This window comes from Solanum lycopersicum, chromosome 11 (genome assembly GCF_036512215.1).
Source record: "Solanum lycopersicum chromosome 11, SLM_r2.1".
In the NCBI taxonomy this organism is placed as follows: domain Eukaryota; kingdom Viridiplantae; phylum Streptophyta; class Magnoliopsida; order Solanales; family Solanaceae; genus Solanum; species Solanum lycopersicum.
In genome coordinates, this window is record NC_090810.1 from 27,050,849 (window position 1) to 27,063,400 (window position 12,552).

Sequence of the window (12,552 nt, forward strand, 5' to 3'; positions counted from 1 at the left end):
TCTCTCTCCCTTTATTGGCATAAGCCAATAACTGTTAAAACTTCATTCTTATCAAACATTGGTGATTTGATTTACTTATGCTTTTGCTTACTTAATTCACTTTGAACTTAAATATCTTCTTCTTTGATCTCATGTTCACTTTGAACATACTTTTATTTCTTTCTTTCTTTGTTTCTTACATTCTTTAAGAAATCTTTAGCATTAAAATGACATAGATCATGTGAGCTAACATGAAATCTAGTGTCATCCCCAAACTGAAAAGAGGTGGTTCACCGGCTAAAGTGAAACAGAATACTAGCATTTAACCGACATAGATCATGTGAGCTAACATGAAAATACAGTGTCTTCCCTACACAGAAAAGAAGAGTTTCACCGACCAAAGTGAAACTGAATTCTTCCTAGCTTTCTTAGGTGGATCCACTAGCTAGTAACCTATGCTGGCAAAATAGTTCAAAGACTAGGAAATTTTGGAGACCCTTATCCACCTTGGTGGTAGTCTCATCTCATGTCTTACATGTGCTTGCACAAGCTCATTGCTAGTCTATCGGCGCTCTGCTCAATTTACCATGCTTTACAAATTTTAGAGTTGACTCATACATTATGCAAGCTTGCTTCTAGTATGAGGTATGCTTAGCTCAATGGATGGCTTGTCATCCCTTTCTTTACTTGATGAATGTGAACTTGAATCTTATTTTATCATTATGGTGTGAATGAGACTTGTCTCACGATTTCTAACACCCTCTTATGTGAGTATCTTTAACATAATTGTTTAGGTGCAAGTGACACTTGTCTCACTTCCTTTAACACCCAATTCTAGGTCAATTTCATGACTCATAAGCTTTTATGTTATTTCGTTACTAACCTTATCTTCTCAAATATTATTTGGTAGTCTTGTACCATTCTTTATGAAAGTTACAAGGACTTATTCAATGTGCTACTATGTTCACAAGTTCATTTATATATGGTATGTTGGGACTTGTCTTGATCATTGACATACCCTGAGTTATGACTTCATTGATATACAACTTGTCAACATATTCTTTAACATGTATTTGGCCTTACAAGAACATCATAATTTACATTGGCCATATAAGATTGGTATGGATTTGTCAATGGACGATTCTATTACATATTTTGGAAATAATATTGTAACCCAATTTATTGGCATAAACCAAACTTTGACTAAACGTTGGTCATGAGAATATCATTAGCCAAGTCAATCAACTTCATGTATATACTATAATAATCTCATTATTTTAAGCAAGCCAACTTTTGACAATTTCATCTTCTGAAAAACAATTGGGCATTACAACATTCTTATCTCATGTAAACGATACTCTAATCATACGGATCTAACATATAGGTCTCATTCGACATTATTAAATCGTAGAAGCCTACAAATAATAATCAGTTAGCACTGCATACCAACAACATGTTTGAGATTTGCATTAAATATACTAGTAGAATCGGAAATAGGGAGAACTAGGGAGATAAACATTTGATTCGTTGGGAACAACCCTAGTTTTGATTTTCTTGAATTCAAAAATGTTTGAAAAGCCTCTTCGCGAAAGGAATCCAACAAAGAATACCCATACCTTCCTGTAGAATTGAATATACAAAAATCACCCCGTACTTTGCATGAAAAATCTTGAAGAACTGCCTTGAAATCGCCTAAGGAGAATTGTTCACTGTTTTTCTTACGTTTTTTATTATTTTTGAGTTGTGAGGTTTCTTACCTAGTTAAACGTGATTCGAAGTCTTAGGAACTGAATATTGACTAATTCAACTTAGTATAATTAACTTAATTAAATAATCAATTAGCTAATTACCAAAATGCCCCTCCTAAATTGACTAAAAATAAGGAGAGCATTTGACATAGCCAAATATGAAAAATTACTAAGGTATCTCGGCTTGACCATGAATTTTTAATTAATTAATTAAGTTGATATTTTAATTAATTAAGTGACCTAGGGTAATTACTAAAGTACCCCTAAGTCACTAGGACCTTAACCAACCTCTTTGGACCATCCTAGGTTAGGTACTTGAATGTTTCTGTAGCTTGTTACCCGGTTAGGTCTTAGGATTTCGGGTACACTACTTATTTTATTTTAGTTAGTCCTAGGTTATTTATATAGTTAGGTAAGTTAGTTAGAGCCTAGGATTGGTTAGGAAGCTAGGGCCCACTTGGCTTTACCCGTACGTGTGTCTTCCCCCTAACCGAATTCGGTTAGGGCTTGGTCTCTTGAACATGTGCTTACACATGTGTTGTTGTGCATTTCTTGTCCAAGGACCCTCACTATGTCCTTGGGAACTTGTTAATCTACATGATCGTTTTAAATGATCATGTGTTATGGTACCTAGGCTTGACACATGGATGCCTCGTACTTGATGTGTGGGATCTAAGAAATCAAAATTTTTAGCTTAGGGTATTCATTGGAAGTACAATTCCCAAAAAAGCTTGGATTGGGGAATTTGAAATCAAAGTATATCATAAGTTACTTGATAATACATAGAAATTGGCTAACACCCTTCAGCCAATATTCTCTAACATGTCCAATATTACTCAATATTGGGCATTGGGATGCCTATGTACATATTCTTAAAACCTAATAGACCCTTCACTAGACAAGTACATTTTCTGGAATGTTACAGTACCCAATCAACAATCGAACAAGCCAAACAGGTCAATATCAATAACAAGTAGCTTAGTCACACAAAACATGTAAAACCTAGAAAAAATTTTGAACTAAGACAAACAGTTTTTCTTGGTAAGTTTTTGTTTGGTATTTCTTTAGTATTAAATTCAACTCACTAGATGTGGAACCTTGAATACAAAAATAACTTAATTGGACAAAGCGAAATCTAAAATTTCGTAAGTTATGCATAAGTATGATTTTTAGGTCTACATCAAACGAACATAACTCTTAGAACATAATTAGTTAGTGTGTGCTACAAGAAACCTTCAGAAAGTTCTTTGAATTATCTTTACAACTCCACCAAGTTTTCTATGTTTCGAGTTTAGATGAATGAGATGTAGCCTTTTGAAGTTAGGTCCAGTTAAGGAAAGTTAGCCGAAAATAGTAAGGGGTATTTTGTCTTTTTTTTACCCAATCAGATTTAGTTCATTTTTGGTAATGTTTTAAGGGTATAATCCTATTAGGTTCAGTTTTATAATCCTAATATACGCCTAGGGTAGGGTTCAAGAAGAGAAAAGAAGAGATATGAGGAAAGGATCAAAGTGTTCATTCAAGAAATTTATGATTTCTCCAAGAACCTAGTTCTTTGAGGTATGTAAGATTCCATAGTGTTGGCTTCGTTCACGGACAAGCCCTCGTGATTTATTCACCGTAATTCGTTCTTGAAATCTAAGGATTTAAGTTTTTGATGACATCTTGATAAGTGTTCTTGAAGATTCATTAGGTTTGATTTAATATTGTACTTGGGTAAACTATAAATGACTATATCTCTTAGAATATTAAGAAGTATGTGATCCATAACCAATTCAATTAAAGGTAATTCAATCTACTTTCGGACTCCACCAATTTGCGTCAATCCAATTTCTGAGTAAAAAGTTATAACGATTTTAGTAACTTATACAGTGTTGTTACGAATTAGACGACGGGATGATATTCAAAAATAGTTGATTTTATTTTTCTACTTCCAACGAAACCATAAATTAATTTATTGACCGATAAAATTCTAAAAACAATCAGTTTCATGTTCACTAATGAAAATCATTATCCTTGGTCGTATAGATTTGAAGAAACTAATTCAAGAATCTCAAGTAAGGTTTTCTTGATTGTTTACCTTCAAGCTAGGGTTTCAATGCTTCTAATCAAGTTCTTCTTCAAGATTCTTCAAGAATCTTGTTATTATAATTATTTAAGTCTATCATAGTGTTGGAATAGTTCCTCTTCATCTACTTTCAAATCAATTAAAGAATAATCTAGGATTCTACCCCTAGATTTGAGCATTGTTGAGATAAGTTGATTTTGAGTTCTTGAGTTCATGTTTCTTATAAAAGTTCTATTCTTATCTATCAATTTTCTATATTGTTATTTATATTTTTCATATCATGAACCATAACTGATGAATTCAAAATTCACATTAAAGAGAGAGTTAATTAAGAGTAAATTTAAAAAGAGTCTTTGAGTTCAATTGTAAATTTTTTGAGATAAACTATTAATTTGAACTAAGTTTTGAGGAAGTAGGTAACAGAATAATAAGAGTTGTAAACATGTTTCCATGTAGTTACTTAAAGTCCTTCGAGTCGAGTTTCATACCCATACATTCCGCATGTATTCTATAAATTAAGTACCATTGAGAGGAGTCGTATCTTAAAGTTCTATGTTTTGAGTATAGAGTTTCTAACCAATTTTAGATTATATTCTTGATCAGCAGAGTATTACATGTTACCCATTAAATCTTTGAGTTGAATAGTTCATGTCCATAATTTCGCATGAACCCTATAAGTTGAAAAGTCTTGAGACTAAGTGTCTTTTAGTCCTTAAGTTAAGTAGTTCATTCTCATAATTCTACAGAAACCCTCCAAATTGAACATCATGAAATCATCCATAAATATGAGATCATGAACCTTAAATCCATAATCCAATTTAAGGAAAGTTAAGATCAATGTCAAGAGAAGCTAAGAGTCAAGTCTAGAAGTTAATAGCAAGTCAAAGTAAAGTTTATAAAGTTTTCAAAACTCTTCACAAATGTTTTCACTTTATTTTAAATACTTAAAGTTCAAGTTGAGTAAAGCATAAAGAGTAAAAACTGAAGTCATTTCTTCAAACAAGTATATGTGGACTATATATTCCAAAGATTTAAAAAATGTTCACTTTTGAGAAAGAAAGGGAACATCGATTCCAAGCTTTTAAGCTAGGTTTTAATTAAGTATCTAAATCCAAAGAAAGAAGTTGTTTTAAAAACATATGAATTAAGTATATTTTTAGGAGTAGTATTGAGCACTAATATGGGGATGCCAGTTCATATTAACTCAAGTCTCCATAAACCATGTAGACATGGGTATTAAAGGATCATACTTTTTAGATGATAACTTAAGTTAAGTTAGTGGATCCACTAAGTAAGCATTCTATATGAGGACAAAGTGTAGGGCAGTTCTGACAGTGTGCGCAAGACCTTGTATCACCACTTAGGCTCATATTGGTGGTTGTCGGTTACAGAAACACCCACAACAGTAATTGCATGGTTCCACAAGGAGTTCTGCTTAGTGTGAATGGGGGTATGAGACTTCATTAACGCAATGCAAATGTAGACTTGGAGAGGGAGGATGGTACGTCTTTTGTGAAATTATGATTATTAGTTGACATCGTGTTTTTAAACAACTTTTCTTTATGTTGCACTTGTTTTAAACTACTTTATATTGAAATGAGTTCAGTTAAATATCAAGAGTTCAGTATTTCAAGTTAAGTGTCGAATCTCTAAGTTGAGTATCTTATCCTTGAGTACTTCTGAGTTGAGTAGTTTTGAGTATCCTTGAGTATTTTCTTGAGTTGAGTAAGTTTGAAAAGAGTAAGTATGTTTTCATATTTATCAAGTTCAAGCTTATGTTATGCTTTAGAATTTTCCTTACATGCTCGTACATTCCACGTACGGAGCCATTTAGCCTGCATCTTCTCATGATGCAGATCCACGTATTCAAGATCATCAACAGGATCTTCGTTGATATCACATGAAGTTTGAGTTAGCTATGGTGGGCCTCCTTGCTTCCAGAGGATTCAATTTACTTTCAGTTGTTAGAAGGTCGTGGGTCTTGTCCCGACTTTCATCATTGTCATTTAGAGGCTTCATAGATAGACAATAGAGTTCCAGAAGTCTTTATTTATTTCGTTAATTTTTTTAAATACTCAAGTTGCCTATTTTATGGCAAGTTGTATATATATTTTTTTATTTAGAGTTGTTCATTTGAGTTAAAGCTTTGTAAAGCTGAGTTTGTTGAATTTTATTTCAGCTTTACGATTTTGCATGCTTAAGTTAGTCTTTATCTTGTAGTCAGCCTGGATGAGGGTTCGCTTGGGACTAACACTAGCTCTTGAGTGTCGGCCACGTCCAGGGTATAGACTCGGGCCGTGACATAAAACATACATCAATTTCAATTCACAAGTAAGTAATGCATAAACATTAAGTGTATCAATTCATAATGATCATCACTAGCCAAAAAAAAAAATTCCCATCGGCTTTGTAAAGGTCGCCGACAAATACCTCCACATGGTAACACTCACATTCAAAGACTTTGGCATAAAAACACTCATCGGCAAAGACCTCTACATAATAAAACTCACTGGAAAAGACCTCGGCATAAGAACACTCGTCACATGTCTCATCAGGGTGTCCAACGATCAAAGAACATAAGCAATATTACACCACACAGAAGAGATAAAATTTTGTACATCTAAAGTCCATATTCATGCTTTAAAGCATTTCATCATTCAATCAATAAGGATTACGTTAAGGCAATTCACATCATCATGTTCAACAAATAGATTTTTTCATTTCGACCCCTCTTTATTTATTTAGATAAATCAAGTGGACAATTTAAACAATTCACCTCATTCCCATTACTGGACAATTTAAACACTTCACCTCATTCTCATTACTCCTAACACACAATCAACAAAGGAAGCATAAAAATTCAAACTAGAATACAAGATTTAGGATATCACTTGGCCTAAATTGATATAAAAAAAAACACCCTAATAGTTTAGTCTTCCCCTTCCGAACCACTTCTGAAGCTACACAATATATAACAATCATGTATTTACAGTAAAATTCAAGAAACAACATCCACATCATTCTTCTTGAAAAGTAGGTTAATCAACACAAAACCCAATTCTAAATTAATGTTTGAGTCTGGAAAAACAATACTAGAATATATTGCTCAAGGTTTTATATCCCCAAGAAGTTTGGAGCATCCAAACTGATAGATTTCATGTCAATTAACTTGATTGGGAGTATCTACAAAATCATATCAAAGATTTTAAGAAATAGACTCATGAAAGCTATGTCAAAGCTAGTGGATGAACAATAAATGACATTGATAAAGGACAAGAAAATTATGGATGCAATACTGGTGGCTAATGAATATGTGGACCTGATATACAGATCCAAAGTTCCAGGAATCTATGCAAGCTAGACATAGAAAAAGCTTATGATCATTTGAATCGGGAACATATGTGGAGAACATTAAGGAGGATGAGGTTTGGAAAAACATGAATAAATTGGATGAGATTCTGCACAACTACAGTGAAATTTTCGGTTTTGATAAATGGCTCTCGAACTGGCTTTTTTTCCTCTGAGAGATGGCTGAGACAAGGAGACCCCCTTTCTCCTTTCTGTTCATTTTGGCCATAGAAGGTTTGATTTATATGTTGAAGAGCGCTCAGGTGAATAACAAAATCAGCGGTTTCACCGTGAAAGAAGGAAACTTTCAGGGAGCATCTATTTCCCATTTACAATATGTTGATGACACCTTGGTAATTTGTGAAGTATATAAGGAACAACTAAAATGCCTAAGGGTTATCTTCATCTATTTGATGCAGTTTATGGACTTCATATAAATTGGGAAAGGAGTTTTATCTATCCTGTGAATGAAGTTCCAGAAATCAGTACTTTGGAAAACATTTTAGGTGGTAAGATAGGGTAGCTTCCCAGTACCTATCATGAAATGCCTTTGGCAGCTAATACTAAGTCTATGAACATATGGAACTCTGTGGTGGACAGGTGTGAAAACAAACTAGTAAACTGGAGAAGTAAATACTTATGTTAGGTGGCAGAGTCACACTAATAAATAGTGTTATTGATGCCATGACAACTTACATGATGGTCCTTTTATCCATTCATGGGAAGATCATCAAAAACTTGGATGTTATCAGGAGAAACTTTTGTCAAAACTATTTTTTGCGACAGAAGTAATAATTAAATGTTAATAGCTTTTACAATACTACTAGTTGATATTTGATAGAAATTGTTGATAACATTAGCTATTTGCCTACTTCTCCCCCAATGTTATAAATTTCATATTTTAAGAAAAATTAATTATAAATATCGAAATTTGAGTTATATACAACATCAAGTATAAATTATTTAATTAATTTGATTATTGAGGTCTAGAAGTTGTCTTAGATATATGACAAAAAAAAAAAGAAAAAAAAAATGGCTCACACAAAATAATGTGCAGGGGACCAGATAGACGATAGGCAACATTCCTAAAAGCTAATACTACCATTTAGGCCGTAAGGTTGCCTACCATAATAGAAGTCGGCAATATTTATTACTCTTCCATTTTATTTCATCGTGAGATAGTTTAATTTAAAATCAAATTTAAGATATTTCAAAATAAATGATAAAAAATTATGTTATAATAAATTATTTTATTAAAAATAAAATAAATATTTTAAAATTATTATATTACTTAATATAAAAATATATTTCTTAAATAAGACAAACGAAAAAAGAAATCAAATTACATAAATAAAAACATAGAAAGTAATTAACGAAAAAGAATATGTTTCTGCTAGTAAGTAGCCCCAAACGTGCTGTCTCAAAACACATCTATTTGCTCTTCTAACAATAAATAAAAGTTTACTTTACACTTTCTTTTTTTGGTTAAAGTGTACTTCACACTGATATTATGAAAACTACGAACCTTTTAAAAAAATTCTAATCTTCTTATTTTGCTATCTCATTTCTCTTTTTGGCATTATAATCATATATTATATACACACATACATTTATTATAATAAATAAATATATCTATATATACTAATTAAATATATCATCGACCAACTTGAATGTCATAATTTGTTTTATATTTTTACACTCAACTTGTATGTTTGACAGAGAATTAATTTGAGCAATTAACACTCAATCTAAAAAAAGAAATTCCGTTGAACACCGCAGTATGTTGGCTACTAAAACTTTCATTGTATTAGTGAAAGTTTGGTTCCCCTCCTTATAATTTCTTCCCCTATTTTCCATTTCCCCACACCCCAATTTATTTGGTTATTTTAAAAAACTAGTATCACGTTGAATACTAAAATGAAAAAAATATTAATCTTAATTTCCCTTAATTAGCAGTGGTAATTAGGTAGCGATTGATAAGAATACAAATTGTGCTTGGATATGAGTCATGGAAAGAGCACGTTAGTTATTTCCTTGTTGACTGCGAAAACTGATTACGTCAACAGTACATACATGTTACTCCTTATGTTACGTGACACTCTCCGCAACTTTTACTTGGCTTAATCTTTTATAATAATTTTCGTTATCTTATTTTTATTAAAAGATATTTAAAATTAAATTCAGATTGCATTTTACACAACTCATTTGGGACGGTGCTTCCAACAAAATTTTCATCCTATCTAGGGCAAATTCGAGAGATTTAGTTAAAAATAAATTCAAAATCAGTACACCACAATCCATGTTGATTATTATTTTACTAAATTATAATCATATAAATATTAATAAATAATTTTAAATCAATAAATTTTAATTTTTGGGTTTTATTATCGAACTCGATGTCTAATAAAAAACGATTGGGATAGTTAGAAGAAGAGATGGGAGACATACCTGTTGGGCGAGGTGAGGGCGAAATCGGACCAGCGTGTCTCATTTTGGAGCCATTTGATGATGCGCCCATCAGAAACGCCAGTGTAAGGACCATCGCCATGAGGGTCAAACGCAAAGCTCTCTGGCCCAACACCGCCTCCAACTATTCGGATTACTTCAACAAACCTTCTATCTAAAAATGAATTTTCTTCAAATGTATAAAACGACCATATTGCAACAATGATAGTCGAAGCAATGACAAACCAAACTTTAAAGGTTGATGACGATTTGCAAAGAGAAGAAGACATTAGTTATTACAAGTTATAGAGGTTTTGTTTTGGAGGAACCAATATATTACTACTATTTACTACTACTACTTTCTATAATTCTATTGTATAATCTTTTAGGTTTTATTGAAAAACAAAACGGCCCTATAATTTGTGTGGTTTTTGGCAAATACTTGTCCATTGCTTGCAACCCATATAAACATAGAAAAAGAAATATACATTAAAAATCACATTAAATTAATACTCGATTAATTAATAATATATCGAAACTAATATTTTTTTTCCATCCTCAATTTAGACCAATGGAAAAAAATTTACTTATTTCGATAATATAAGATCATATATTTCTGAAGACCTCTATATAAATATATAGTCCCATTAATATTATAAATTAATAATTCGTTAAAAAGTAGAAATATATTTCGATAATATAAGATAATATATTTCTGAAGACCTCTATATAAATATATGGTTCCACTAATATTATAAATTAATAATTCATTAAAAGTAGAAATATATCTAAGAAAAATTAGTGAAACATGTTTCTATTGTGTTTGATTTTTTTGTTAAAATTAAAATGGTGTTGAAGCTCAACTCTAACTTTTCTTATTGCATTCAAAAGATTTGTTGTTTTCTTTTTAAACTGCACCATAAAATTGTGAAGAGTTCTAAATGTAATAAGTTTTTCCATATTGTAACTTGTTCTGATGGTGTAGTGAAATCTTCTACATTATCATCGATATTATTTTTTTCAATGATATCCACAATTTCATCTAAATTCAGGACCTATGAACATATTTCCTTTTCACCTATTCAACATGTTATTAACGTTCATTTTCGTGCGGTAACCATGATCATTAATCATGATCTCAAGTTCATAAATGACATTTTTATTAGTGGATTTAGTTTAAATTTTCTGAAATATCATCCCTAAGCAAATTTTGCGGTATCAAAGCACCTTTTTAATATAATAAAGATAGAAAAAGAAAGATACATTAAAAATCTCATTAAATTAATACTCAATTAATTAATAATATATCGAAACTAATTTTTTTTCCAGCCTCAATTTAGACCAATGAAAAAAATTTACTTATTTCGATAATATAAGATAATATATTTCTGAAGACCTCTATATAAGTATATGGTCCCACTAATATTACAAATTAATAATTCATTAAAAGTAGAAATATATCTAAAAAAATTAGTGAAAAATGTTTCTATTGTGTTTGATTTTCTTGTTAAAATTAAAATGTTGTTGAAGCTCATATCTAACTTTTCTTTTTGCATTCAAAGATTTGATGTTTTCTTTTTAAACTACACCATAAAATTGTGAAAGAGTTCTAAATGTAATAAGTGTTTCCTGATTGTAACTTGTTCTGATGGTGTCGTAAAATGTTCTACATTATCATCGACATTATTTTTTTCAATGATATCCACAATTTCTTCTAAATTCAGGACCTATAACGTATTTCCTTTTCACCCATTCAACATGTTATTAGCGTTCATTTTAATGCGGTAACCATGATCATTACTCATGATCTCAAGTTCATAAATGACGTTTTTATTAGTGGATTTAGTTTAAATTTTCTGAAATATCATCCCTAAACAAATTTTGCGGTATCAAAGTACCTTTTTAAATTAATAAATATTAATTTATTAATTAAATTATATCTCTATAAAATGATAATATTTCATGATTACACCTATTTTAATTAAATAAAGTTTTACTGTTCCAATGTTTGGTAGCATATTAAGAAACCTCATTTTAAATCTTAAGATCGTATCAAAATCCAAAAAGGAAAGAGCTTCTATAGAGGGATAAAAAGAAGTTTGCTAGGATATACTGTTAGTAGCACACAATTAACGAAGATCAATATATATATATTTTATTTATTTGTTCGTAAAGGTTTATAATTCTACCAAGCAAGTAATAGTAACCAAAAAGTATGGAAAAGACAAAGGAATATGAGATACCATAATTGATGAAATCATAATTATTAGTTGTTCCGTTATCTAATTATGCTAATAATTTTTCTCTAATTAGTGGTAACATAGTTTTAAAATTAAATTAGTATAACTTATCATCTTATATAATAGGGACAAAAAAAATATACAGTCTAACTAATTAAATGTTAAATGAGTTATCTGTATCAGAAGGATAAAAACTAGAATCTGTTACTACTTTGAGAACGAAAAATGCTTCTACCCCTCAGTGATAAGTATTATCAAATATTTCATATATGGAGTTTATAGTATTTTTTATGGCGAAAAATTATATTTTTTATGTATATTTAAATTATTTTTATACATATATAATAAATACTAAATTCTTTTTAATTTCTTCATATTAATTTTTTCATTTTTGAATCCGTAAATAAAAATCTGATTGCGTTGTTAATATAATCACCCACTTGTTTTTTTAAATTGTATATATATCTATATTTTATCCTATGCTCACAAACTCCACCACTATGTGGTGGTATCTTAAAAATATAAAACAAGTGCTTGCATCCACGTGATATCAACTGGTCATCTTTCTTTATTTTATTTATATTTTCATTTTCCTGTTTTTCTCTTTTCTTGTTGTTAAATATATTTCTGTCAGGGAAATCTTTTTTTTTTAGAAAAACAATGTGATTCCTAATTGTAGCTAAATCTGTTTGAGACAATTTTTTTTTGGGAAACGAACTACAAA

The 12,552-nt window shown here is 30.6% G+C and overlaps 1 long non-coding RNA gene across 1 annotated transcript in view; it reads right to left on the bottom strand.

Annotated features, from left to right (window-relative positions):
* Window positions 1-9,932, bottom strand: part of LOC138339565 (uncharacterized) — a 35,224-nt gene extending 25,292 nt beyond the window's left edge. Inside the window, exon 1 of the long non-coding RNA XR_011212400.1 lies at window positions 9,592-9,932. This is a non-coding gene — a long non-coding RNA (uncharacterized lncRNA). The remainder of the gene's footprint in view (window positions 1-9,591) is intronic.
* Window positions 9,933-12,552: the final 2,620 nt, after the last annotated feature.